Below are 14421 nucleotides of genomic sequence, written 5' to 3'. Positions count from 1 at the left end.
CAGGGCTGGCCTAGGCTCACCTTGGCTAGAGCTGGGCTGAGCTGGTTTCAGCTCCTGCCTTGGGGCCAAGTGCCTGTTGCCTCCCCTGCCTGAGCTTGAGCTCTGCCAGTACCTCCGTGGGAAGGGTCTGGCAAACCCAAGGGGTGCCATATCTGAGCAGGGGGAAAGTGTGGTGGTTCCGCCATCCCTCAGCTGGGAGCAGCCAGAAGGCAGCAGCCTGAGGTAAGGAAACATTTAAAAATAAATTCAAGTGTATCAAACTGAAGAGGAAGGGTCCACCCCACTCCACACACAAATCTCCCATGCACTTCATAAATAACCCATTCCTCCTGGTGAAGACTTTGTGATGTTCCAAAATCACTAAAACCTTTGCACCCTACAGTTCATGAGGCATACTGCAATGCTGACCATAGAACCCAAAGACACACTGGAAAGGTGAGAATAAGATAAGGTAACAGAGACAGATCCTAGCCAGTTCACATACAACGATTTTAAGAGTATTATTACAGACCTCTCTGTACTAATTATTTATTTAAACTATTGGACTGTTAAATAGTTAATTGGACTAATAACAAATTCATAGCTGAATGTATATTATGTTCCTTTTTGCTTACAACAAGATTTTGAGCGTAACAGAACATAGCAACAAGGCACTAAACTGCTAAAGAACAAAGTTGCTTCGTTCTCTGTTTTCCCAGTTCGATGAAAAAAATTCTACAGCCATTACATGAGAATGAAAATCTTGGAAGGGAAAGATTAATTAAAGTCATAGTTAGGTAACAGACGCTCTGTTTTCCTCAACTCTGCTCTCATACACTGAGCCTGAAGATTTAGTGCAAATTAACAGGTTTTTTGCCAAGAAGGGCTGTCTTTCCAACACAGATTGACCACTGAAATGCAAGGTTAGGAAGGCAGGTAACTAAGACATGCAGGGAAATAGAATATACATGTGGCACCACAGAAGCAAATGTGTACCTGTGAATGAACTTGTCTGTCTTTGTTTATCCTTTAATCCAGGGTAGAGGGATCTCCCCATCATTTCCCTTAATAGCTTTGCAGGGATTTCTTTCACGTGAAGTGAAAGAGTGAGTTTTACATAGTTCTGTGCAGCATGTTATGATTTGCACCCATAGAATTTGGGGTTGTGTTTTTATATATCAGAAACTAGTAAGAGTTTGTCTAGGTCAATGTTTAGTTGAAAAAACTTTAAGGAGCAACCAGAGGTTCGGGGACTGTAGGTGCTCTTCTGCAATAATATGCCGAATGGCACAGCCAGGCTCCAGTGATGTGCTTTCAGCTGAAGCAGAACAAATATTGTAAGAAATATTCAATCTTAAAAATTGTGTGTAATGTTGGTGAGTGAGCTAAACGAATAGTAGGTGAACTAATGATACTAATGAATATTACTCAAAAGGGGGAGGTGTTATCCCTCATTTTTTTCCTGAACTATAGAAGATTGCTGTGCACAGAAAACAGATCAACACTTTGGAAGTAAACTGCATTCCAGCAGTGAGCAAAGTGATCTCCCTCCTTATATTGCACAAGCCATTTTGAAAATTTCTATGTTTTTCATGTTAAGGCTGGTTTACACATTACTGTGAGCTTTACAGCCAAAAACTAACAACATAAAACTACAGTATGATCATATTTTTAAACATTCAAAATGCCTTAAGTTACATTATGGACAAGCTAAACAAACAAAACAAAGGCACTGAAGAGAAATAGCACATTTTGCTATTCTCATTCAACTGAATGTTCCTCATTTCCCTTGTGGTGATATCCTTTTTATATCAGCTCCCAAGAGACAAAAGACCTTCAGTTTATCAAGGGATAGGTTGATATCTCAGTTTCACTGGTATACAAAACAATAATCACACAGACATCAGTAAAGTAATTAAAAAATATATCAATATAGTTGAATCAGAATGAAAAGATCCTTAAATTCCAAACCTGGTAACATATTCACATAGTCAGTTTAATCCCAAGTGATGTTCTCCTACATTTATACACCTATCTGTATAATGCACTGAGATATTAGAAGACATTGTGTGTTTTAATTTAGTCTGTAAGAAATTTGTTTCTGAACACATACGTTTGCTGATGACATAACAGTGGACAATGCAGAATTACAAATAGTGAATTTCAGTGTTGCCATGTCTTTCTGTTTAGGTAATGAGAAATTAATTCAATTGAATAACATTAAAAGTCATTGTTTATAATAGTATACTATATTAGCAATAATTTCTAGCTGAATATCCTGCGGTACCCAAAGATTTTAATGAATTGTGGATCACAAGCTCAAGAAATACCCAGCACACAAAGTTAACAGCAGTGATTCCTGAATAGACCTAAATTACTTAACATTTTAGGTTAAACAGTCTCAATAGTTAAAACAATTCCCACTCAAAGAGAAGATCTTGCTGTTTTCTTCTTATGAAGACATGGAAACATAATCATAATCTTTCTACATGAAGATACTTATATTTATATCCTATCAGCATAAGTTCCATGTTATATGAAAGTGATTCCAGCTACATTGTTAGAAACTAGAAAAGACACTTTGCCAATTCATACAAATTTGTAGAAATACAAAAAGAACCTGGAAATCACAGTGGAAGCAATGTGTGGAATTCTTCTGACATACACCATGGACTAGGAAAATAGTAGTGTATTTGGAGATAATCTAATCTTAATAAATAAACAAACAAACAAACAAACAAATACTTCAGTTGAAAGTATATGAAATCAGAGAGATCTGTGATCTCTGTTGCAATCGAGTCTGAGATAAATTGTGAAGTTGACAGAAATATCTCAGTCCTTGATATATGGAAAGGTGAGCCTTAACATGGTAAGTGTGAGTACAATAATACAAGCAATGAAGAACATTGTATCTGAAGAGATGATATCACATATGTAGTTTGATAACTACAGTGATGGCGATTTGAAGTGTGGGGAAAGTTAAATTTGGAAAACAGTGTTCACAGTCAACCTATTATAGAGCTCTAGGGTAAAATAAGATCAGAAAATGTTGAGATAGCTAAAATAATCTTGTAAATAGTTACAATATTGATATGAAGGGATCTCAATATTGATCAGAATACAAATTTCAAATCAGACAAGGGAGGAGTGCCAGGTATTGCCTAATAATTTACATAGCAAGCCCCAAGATCGTAGGCTGTTTTGAATTGTATCTTAAGAAATAAACCATATACATGGTAGCCTGAATGTGCTGAAAAACAGAAATATTGACCTTTGATCCTTCAACAGAGAAGGGCATGGGTTTATTTTATTTCTGTTCTATGCCTTTATTTATGTTTCCACCTCTGAATTGTGGTCATCTGTTCAACACATTTTCTCATTCAGGATAGAGGAAATAAGCAAAGGAAGAAAACATGCAAAATGTGAAGGGAATATTGAATATTCTGAACAAAGCTGTTTGTTCCTCCCCTCCTTGCAAAGAAATCTTTATTCAATCCTAGATCAGTGTATTCTCAGCTGGTGTAAAAACGTAATTAGAAGCAGGTTGTTGCATCTGTGTGCACTGTTGCTCTTTATCCAACACGTGTTCTTCGGGCAGGAATTATTAAATTCTTATGACTTTTATACAGCCTAGGTACAGCTGTTCTCAAGCTTTCAGACCAGGTTCTGCTCTTTTAATCTATAGTAATTTGGATGGCTTTCTTATTTGCCTTTAGTCTCTTGCAGCTCTCCATTTATTATTCAGCTATTATATTAATGTACTCGAGTTGAACTGGGTGATAATGAAATACTTGTCTTTCTAAGGAGTTTTTCTTGGTGGAACAACGGAAGGACACTCAAGTCAGTTTATTAGAGAGACACTCAGACAGAAGTTAGGCGTCTGTTTTTATATATCACAGGAAGGAAAGACAATTAAAGGTAAAATTTCACAGGTTTTGAGAAAGTATTTCTCTGTCCTGTTGTTGCTTCCTTCCTTTCAGGCATTTGATTATCTAAAACCAGCATTTTTAACATAAAACATTCATGAAAAGAAAAATAAATTAGAAAAATTAATTTTCCCAATTGTGTTATGAATTATGAAACAACCTGTAACTTAAAGATTACATATTACTTTCTAGAGCATTTCATGCTGCAGTCAGTGTGTATAATAGATAATGTTCAATAAATCACTGGATATGCAGAATTTTGATATCTATATGTTATTCAATGCCCCTCCCTATCTCAACTAAATTTACAGCTTTATATTCAAAACCTGCTTTGAAGGGAGAATTCTTAACATTGCTATGGACTTTTCTTAGCCATTTATTAAGATGAATTCTCCTTGTTTCTCAGTGACTTTATTTCATTACTGTCTTATGAGATGAACGTGTATGATTTCCATTTTACAGATGCAGAATGGAGATGTACAGAGGTTAAGGCTGGCCATATCCAATCACCATAGATGCATTATTTGAAAAACAGAAGATTTGTTTTTTTCATTATATAGCACTGCTCTCTTTACAGTTGTGAGGACTCAGTATTTCTAGTTTTTTGTCATCTGTCCAAGTTTTTTCATGGCGACCTGACTAGGGAGGATATCCCCCATTTGACTGATATTCTGCAGCTGAATATATCTCCAAAGAACAATTGTTAATATTCAGCTCAAGTAATATTTTGTTCTTTAGGTTCAGCTCCCATAAGGTTTGTAAATTTTAAATGTCATTTCACTTTGAGTCTTGGGTCTCAAAAATGCCAAAATTTCAAGGTTATCCTTATAAAACACATTCAAATATCAGACCAAATTATGAAAAAACATGAAATGTCTGTAATAACTACATCAGACGATGTATAGATCCCGTTATACTCTTAGCTTTTAGATCACAAGATATTGATTCGTTAAAGAAAAGCAAAAAAACACCGAATTTTATTAAATAATAACAATTAGTGACTGCATATTTATATGCAAGCTAGGCGTGTGTCATAGAAAAGAAAAGAAATTATTTGCCATTTCAATGTTTTGCTTTACATGTTATCTGGTTCTAGAGCATTGAACCAATGGAAATCAAACCAAATGAAGCCACTAGAAAGAAATCTGAATTTGGAAAAAGGACAAGGAGTGCTAGGAAGGAATGTGAAGAATAATTTTTTTTAAAAGCCAAGAAAAAAAGCAATTTTATTTCTATGCAGAAAATTATGCAGGGTTTTAGTCAATAAAACAAATGTTATGTTTCTAAAAAATATTGGAAAAGAGAGCTTTAAGCAATTCCTTCTACATATTCATCAATGACATATTTGATAAGGTAAATGGCATGCATAAGTATATATTTCCAATTACTGACATACAAATTATTGTTACTCTGTACTGTATGCCAAACCTGTTATCAGTCTCTTATCTGTTTTTTTGCCACTGCAAATGCTTACTTTCTAATAATGAATTCAGTCCACACCAACACTTAACATATTTCAAATACCCTGATTATAGTTGCATATTCTGTGAAGTAGCAAATAGAAATAACACAAATGCATTTTGTAATTTCTTTGGATAACACGCGGTAGCATGTGGCTGAATTGAGCCTTGCATAACAGGTCCTCATTCTCAATGCAAATCCCACACTCTATGGAAATACAAATAATAGTATCACATGTGAAGCCCCAGAGGTTGCACTGATATGAATGCATAGCCACAAATTAATGAACAAAGCATGAGAAATTCAAGGAACTGAACAGTTTCAGAGCAGTCAAAAAAACAAAAGGGGTCAAGCAGGTCTGAACCCAATGCTGGGTTCAACAAGATGAAGGAAATCTCAGTTCTGATTCTATTTATGTCTTACAGTAAACACTATTTGGATTTTAAAGAAAATTGACAGCAAAGCCTAGAACCTTGATTATTTCTTAGCTACTGACTGCCCTAACCACAAAGCTATCAAGTCAGAAGACTCTATTTCTTCTTTAATCATTCCCTGGGCCTGTAAAGCCCTGTGTCAAGGGATGAGCGAAGGATCTGTGTGCACTATCTTTGGTCTGATAAACAAGGAACTTTCACAGAATATAGGATATATAAATCAAATCCCCTCTCATGGCTGTGTGAATTTACTAACCACTGGGCTAAATGGAAAAGTGACTCCTGCAGTTACATGTGAAAGGCAGACCTGTAACTCCTTCTTGCTAGAACAGTCATTGGCATTTCCACTTAATGGAGGGCTCTGGGTGTTGAGGTCTTACACAGATTGCCACCACAAGTTCACACCAGGTGAGTGAGCCCAGGACAGAGGATGAGAGTTAAACCCAATGTGAGGCATCTAATTCACCCCCTACAAGAATCCTAAGACTCTAACACTCATCTTTGGTTGCCTGTGTGCCTACAAGTCTTTAAACTAACTCTGTCCCTGTCTAGTCTATGACTGAAATCAGCAATTCTCTACTCTGCTGATTTCAATGGGAATAGAAGCAAGTGTTTTGTAACCCAAGTCATAGGCCTTTTGAAGACTTTTCGGTTTCAACAATGTGGGTTCATTCCATTTAGAGTTTGACTTTAATGGGATATACAAACCTGCATAAGTCCCTCTTTGAACAAGGTCCTGAAACACCTTAGTGGAAAACTTGTATGAAATACTCAAACAGCTGCGCCACTGAAATGAAGTTCATATTCTGTATATTATGTTTGATAGTAATAGGCAGTATTGTGAAAATACCTCTTAAAGACAGAAAAACAAACAAAAAAATACTGGAAGGAAAGAAAAGAAAGAAAAAAGAAAAAAGAAAAAAGAAGGAAAAAAAAGAAAAATCTTCATATGTATTAATTTGAGACTAATGTATCATGAGCTACAGCTTTCATTGACTTTACTTGTAACATTTTCAATGCCACCATGACGACTTTTTAAGGAGTAGATTTTTTAAGAACTTAGGGCCAGATATGTTTTTCTTTTCATAAAGTCATTTGTAACTCTCCAAAGAGGATTAAAATGCTACCCAAATTTTAGAGGTAATTTCTGATTTGATATTATATTCCTTTAATATTACAGATACATATGGTTATATAAGACACAAAACAAAGATTAGAGCAGTACTTCTCTCACTTTTCACAATTCAAGTGGCCTTGTTAAACAGATTATTTCAGAATTTTATTTGAGGTTCATACAAAATAGTTTAATGAAATTAGATCTTTTCTATCCACTTTTTAACGGATTTTTTTTTCCACCAGAGGAAACAATTTCTCGTTAGTAAGCTAAGTCATCAACAGTGTCCAGATTAAGAGGAAACAACATAAAAATTTTCTGCATTTCTCATTTCATCTCTTTCAGTATTCTGTTGGCAATTTCAGTTTAAAGATACTTTCTGATACATCATGGGGCAAACAATCTCAGAACTGAAAACCAGCAAGAGATATTAATGGGCCTGCTATTTAGTAACAGCAAGAACGTACTATTCTATAAATGGCTTTTTTTCCACCTTGTAAATTGAGCCCTCAGTATGTCCTTGATAAATGAAAAATACCTCTGGCATGAGGAGACCAACAGGCAGCCCCTCAGATATTTTAAATAATAATTGCCACAGTAGGCCTTTTTGCAACAGAATGATGACCAAAATCTGAAAACAGCCTTATAAACAAAATTGTATAAAGGTATTTGAGAACTTCTTTTTTTTTTAATACTTCACAAGAATCATTTACCTTTATCAGATGGCTGCCTCCATGGGGGAAAAAAGGAAAGTCCAGGTCTAGAACTCCATCATTCTTCTTTTGAAGCCATTTTAGATTAATAGGACCCTGGTGATTTCAAATAATTTACCAGCCAGCTACTGGTAACTTCATAAGAATTTTTCCCTGAGGGACTGCAGGATGCTGAACTGCTGAGTCTGTGCACTGGCACTATATTGCTAAGTGGATGAAAGTGGTAGAATTAGATGAGAGCATTTTCAACAACATTTGGTCCTTGCTGTTTTGCAACAAGAATCCCTGTTGTGCCCAGTGTGGGAGATCATGGAGAGAGAAGATACATATTTACAGAGTTACCTGCTCATTCATAAGCCAGTGTGACTGCCTGCATTTAATTCTGAAGAAAAAGCACTCATCAACTGCAACGTTTTAGGCATGTAAAAGCTTGCAGAAGTGGTGAAAAGGCAAGATGGATTTTAACCTTCTGACTTTCATGGCAGGGAAGACTGAAGAAAAAAAAAAAAGAAAAATGAGAAATTGTTCTAACCGCTGTGCATCTATAGGTCTATGAATATAATAATTCAGAAGGAAATTGCATGTATTTACTATGAAGTAGTGGGCATTTCAAGGAGAATCATGTGTGACCCTTGGGATTAATTCTTTTTTAAAATGCCATTTATTTTTAAATTAAAGCAAGAAAAAGCTTAGATTTATCATCAATTTAATATGCAGTCTTCTATCAGAATGCAATCAAGGAGCACTTATAACAAGGGAAAACCTCTTGGATTTTAAAGTCCCCTCCCCATGCCTTTTCAGTTTAGTTTAAAGGCTGCTGTTATTTTTATGTCATAACCAAAGCAGACGTATACCTCTTTATTTGAGTTCAGAATGCAATGTCAGACATGCTGTCATGTAGAGTAAGAAAGAATCATTGAGTGTTCATGTATTTCATAAAATATAATCCCAATCCAAATAAAATAGCATAGTGGTTTTAAACCTGTTGAATTCATAAAACGTCACCTTTGGCACTTGATATCAAAATCATCTATTGGAATCCTTACCATTCTAATGCAGAGCCATTATCTTCAATGGCATATCGACCGCTGAAGAAGTACAGTAGACATGTTTTAAACATTCATAAATTCTACAAAACACCGACCATTTGCAAATGTTATAAATAATATTTGGGGAAAAAAAAGCTTCCTTTAATAATATGTACAGAAAAACAAAAGAAGCCTGTTCTTTAAGCAACAGTGACATATTATTGAATGGGGCTTTATTCTAACTGTTTTCTGTGAGCTATATCATTGATCTCAGTCATTAGGATCTAGACTTGTAAATGTTAATTACATTATTACTGTGAAGTAAATACACACAGGTCAAGGTTTTTAAATGTGACTTCCTTAAATTGGGATCCTTTATCTTTATTTGGGGTCTACAAAATTTCAAAACTCTTACTGAAGTCACAATGGCTATATGATATCACCATTGCAGTCCTACATCATTTTTCTCATTAATGTTTCCCATTCCTTGATACCACTAGAAATGATCCATACTGCCATTTGATTGGGATTTTTGCTCAGCATCTGTGGTGCAAATTCTACAGCATGTGACCTTTTATTTTTTAATCTTATGTCTGTGCCAGATTAATATTGGAAGTCCCTGAATTAGATAAAGAAGAACTTGTGTGGAACACATGATGTAAGTACATGCAGGTTAGAAATGGAAACAAGTTCACATGAGCTTATTGACCAGAAGTCTCTGTCACCGTGATTTATAGCTTTAGAATTGAACTCTGTAGATCATCTCAATTTCTGTAGCTGTGCAGTTCAAAGTTTTGCAGGTCTCTTGTGGAAAGAAAGACATAACCCCGTAGGTCTGTGTAGCTGAGACATTGATATGTTTCTCATTAAGACAAATGACCCTGAGATACAAATGAAAATGAGATGTAACTGCTCATCTCAAGAGGTTATCCCAATGCCTACAATGTGAAATAAAATTTTAAAAATATTTGTTCCAGTAAAAAAACTCAACAAATTCATCAGTGGACATACTTTAATCAATTCATATCATATGCAAAACACTTCTATTAAAAACAATGCTAAGGGTCAAAGTGAAGGAAGGAGCCTTCTCATTCCGGCTAGGGGAAAAAACAGCCATGACATTGCCTTTCAAAAACCTTATCAGAACTCCTGCATCACAAGCTCATCTAGGACTGGAAACAATGCAAGTGTATACTGGAGCTGGCCTGAGTAAGCTGCCATAACTGAAATATTCAGGATTCCCTAAATTGTTCCAAAGGTTCTCCAGGCTCCAAGAAACCAAAAAATGGGAAGGTGTGCCATTGGCTAGGGCTGCTTTAAGTGTTTGTCTTTCCAGATGCAAGTTCTGTGATGTACCTTTGAAAAGCTGAAGCAAGACACCCTGAAAATATCAATAAAGAATCATAGAATCATAGAATATTTTGGGTTGGAAGAGACCTTTAAAGGTCATTTAGTCCAACCCCCCTGCCATGGGCAGGGACATCTTCAGCTAGATCAGGTTGCTCAGAGCCCCGTCCAACCTGACCTTCAATGGTTCCAGGGATGGAGGCATCTACCATGTCTCTGGGCAATCTGTTCCAGTGTTTCACCACCCTCATTGCAAAAAAGTTCTTCCTTATAGCTAGTCTAAATCTACCCTCTTTTAGTTCAAAACCATTCCCCTTTATTCTATAGCAACAGACCCTGCTAAAAAGTCTGTCCCCATCTTTCTTATAAGCCCCCTTTAAGTACTGAAAGGCTGCAATAAGGTCTCCCTGAAGCCTTCTCTTTTCTATGCTGAATAACCTCAGCTCTCTCAGCCTTTCCTCATAGGAGAGGCATTCCATCCCCCTGATCATTTTCATGGCCTTCCTCCGGACCTGCTCCAACAGGTCCACATCTTTCCTGTGCCAAGGACTCCAGAGCTGGACGGAGTACTCCAGGTGGGTCTCACCAGAGCAGAGGGGCAGAATCACCTCCCTCGACGTGCTGGTCACGCTTCTTTTGATGCAGCCCAGGATACGGTTGGCCTTCTGGGCTGCGAGCGCACATTCCTGGCTCATGTCCAGCTTTTCATCCACCAGTACCCCCAAGTCCTTCTCAGCAGAGCTGCTCTCAATCCCTTCATCCCCCAGCCTGTATACTGGGGGTTGCCCTGGGGTTGCCCCGACCTAGGTGCAGGACCTTGCACTTGGCCTTGTTGAACCTCATGAGATTCACACGGGCCCAATTCTTGAGCTTGTCCGGCTCCCTCTGAGTGGCATCCCATCCCTCAGGCGTCTCGATGGCACCACTCAGCTTGGTGTATCTATAGTATCTTGCTAAGGTGGTTAAAGTCATTACCACCTGCAGCTCCTGATATGCCATGCTGTCCTGTGAGCAGAAGAGAGTGTATTGCACAATCTTGGCTACCCCAGCTCATTGTCTGCTGTCTTAGCTCAACTCCTCAGTCAACAGCATGGTAAACCATGGTAATACAGCTAAAAAACAGCTTTGTGTCTGCATAGAAATGTCTTGTAATCAACAGTATCCAAATAGTAGGAATTAGAGAGCTGCTCACATTCTTCATTGTTAGACTATTACCCAACCCGTTTTTAGAACTAGACCTCATTTCTGCTGTTTTGTTCTTTCAATAGATACAAAGAACTATGAAGAACTAGTCTCTGTGATACACCGATCCATATATGTGAGGATATTTTTTACTATTGAGAAATTACTTGTTTTGTCTGGTTGGTGTCAGTAAGATAATATAAATTTTTCTGAGATTAGCGTTCATTTGGATATGTATATTTATGGAATAAATTGTATTTATTCATTTGCTCTCCGTAGTTGCCGTGTTTCAGGTAAGGATCCAGGAATGCCATGATTTACATGCATGCTCTAATTTCTGCATAGTGACTTTCATTAGAACTATTAACTCAAACCCAATGCTAAAAAGGATAGCATAGCTTTCCTCTGTATGTGGTCTTTGGACCAGTCCTACTTGCACTAATGTCAATGTCAAAACTGTTGATTTTCTTGAGAGAAAGATGGGCCCCATTTACTGCATATTGAAGACCCTAAAGGCTCTTTTAAAGCCTGCAATAAACCAAGCCCCTGTTGTACTGTGGCTGATTAATTCTGTTGGAATTATTCCCTGAGTAGCACTACGTTGCAAAACATTTTTTTTTTTCATTTCAATTTCTTTTTTCTCATACCATTTTATTGCTTTTAAACTATTCCCTTTTCTTCATCTTTCACAATCAGCTTCAATGTCTTCTTAGGCTAGCACACAAATTTACTGAGAGGGCAAGCAGCAGACAATGAAACAAGGGCAAACAGAGGAGTAGAAAATGGGAATTACTGGGAAAGGAGATGCTATTTCAAATAGTTTTAAGAAGTTATTCAAATGCTTCTACTTTCAATTTTATAAGGCTCTTGACACTAAATACTTCAGCTAGCTGAATCTTATGGTTGCCTCAGCTTTCAGTAGCTTAATACATCTTAAAGTTAATATTATTTCCCCTGAGAGGTACAAACCAAAAAACCTAGAGATAAATCATTGAAGTTTGAAATGAATTATAATTTTTAGTTCTTTCAGCAAACAAAAATAATCTGCAAATACACACATTTTGTCAAGCAAAATATTTTTTTTGTTTACATTTTCAGAAATGTTAATACTTTTATTTAATTTTCTGTTCTAATTCCATTTCAAAACAGAAAATGAGAAAGGGTTGCTTCAAAAGACATTGAAAAAAAATATTACAGCATTTCCGAACACATAATTTTTCTTCATCTTTCCCCAATATAAAGGTATTCATTAGAATAATCCAAATTCATGAAGTTTTTTTACTCTACATAGAAATCCATATTTAAACTAATTTTATATTAGCGAAAACATATTTCCTCAGCTGTACTGTTCAGTATCAGAGATAACAAGAACTCATATACACACAGGCACATAACTATATATACACAAATGTGCATTTGTAGGATCGCATGTGTGTTGTGTATATATTTACTTTCCATCCTTCCTAATATTCTTTCCTTTGCAGTTCATAGCACTATCTGTAAATTGTCCTCCAAATATACAGTATGTAACATGACATAACTGTCAATTCACTTTTCCAGATGCTCTGAAAAGGGCAATGAATACTGGAGAGAGAGTTAACTTGAAATGCTTAAATTCCTTTGAAGGAAAGCAACTGAAAGGAATTGACATTACGTTCCTGATTAGACCTCTTCACCTGAACCCATTTTTCATTCTCTTTCTGTTGGCATTGCCTTTTATTGTAAGGGATAGGTTTGTGCAAGCTACTTTGTAGAGCCAGTGAGTAACTAAGGCAAGCTGTGCAGCTACTAATGAAATCAAACTATGTCTCCTTATGGGATTAGCTGGATGATAATTAAGCCCTCCCTGCATCTAAATGACACAAACCTGCCAGCAGCTCCAGCTCACCATTTTTAAAGCAATGGTGTTTGTAGCGTGTAGAGTTGCACAGCTCGATCCCTTTGTGACATGCATTGGTTTCCTGTCTGTATCAGGGATCAAGGACCTGGATCACTTACTCTGAAATGCACACTGTATCGACACTTGCAATAATTTTTCCAGGGACAGGATAAGACCTGGGAGAGATGGTTAGTAAAAGAGAACACAAAACAAAGCCACACAGCAGGAATGTCACAAAGCACTCCGCAACTGCATGAAATATAGCTATGCTTATAATGATGCTGTCAGGCAGGACGAGACTGCATGTTAGAGTAGGATTGTTTCAGAAAGCTTATATCAGTTCTGTATTCTTAGATCATCTGCACTTGCTTATGCACTGTGCTCCATTAAAACATGTTCCAAAAGGGGAGCAAAAGCTTTTTCAAATACACCTTAGTTTAGCTACAAATGCAGGGAATGGCAATTACCTGTGTGCCACTGCTCCAGCTGAGACATTTAGCTTGAAACCACTGTGACTGACAAGAGGTGAAACTACCAGGACAAAATCTTCCAAAAGGTTCACCCAGCCCTGAAATCTGTCACAGCCACAGGCTAATGCATTAGCCAGCGGCTTAATTTTGTTAAGTTCATGAGCAACAGAAGCCATTGCCTTGAATCTTTTCATTGACTTTACTGGATGTTAGATTAGACCCCTTAGGAGCTGAAAGGTTGATAGTTTCAGCTGTCATAAGTTTTAGTAATGCCTTAAGAAGAGTTAAAATGTTAATAGAGCTGGAGCTTTTTAGGCATTTTTTGTTCTTCAAAACAGTTTATTTTCTTGAAATGTCCACTAAAAGACCTGGTAAGCTATTTTTTTTTTTTCTATTGCATCTGGTTGCACTTCAAATTAATTTCTCCTTTAAAGGAAAAGGTTTCTGAAAAATAAATCATATTTTATGAAATAAACCCTGATATCACTCATTTATATCACTTAGCGAAGTCATATGCAATAGGATTCACTCAGCCTCAGAGGAAAAATCTAGTCAATGTCAATTATTTCCTTTTTATCATCAGGCTACAACAATTTTCTAAGTTTCTGTAAATACAAAACTGTCTTGCACTTCCTCATGTAATGTCCATGTATTATCTTCAAATATTAAGAACAAAATGTCCTAAACTGCCAGTAATCTACACAGAGTACTGTCACCATCTACAGGTGTGTTTATTATGATCACATGATGGTCAGGAACCAGGTTGGATAGTTATATCACAATTTACATAAATATTGTCACCTAATGTAACTTCTCTAAATTCCTTGAATATTTGAAAGCTTGTTAATGTTACGTGCAAGCAATAAATTAACAGATCTACTTTGAATA

Source organism: Calonectris borealis, chromosome 1 (genome assembly GCF_964195595.1).
Source record: "Calonectris borealis chromosome 1, bCalBor7.hap1.2, whole genome shotgun sequence".
NCBI classification, from domain to species: domain Eukaryota; kingdom Metazoa; phylum Chordata; class Aves; order Procellariiformes; family Procellariidae; genus Calonectris; species Calonectris borealis.
The sequence above is the reverse complement of the archived record's forward strand: the minus strand, read 5'-3'. Positions refer to the sequence as shown.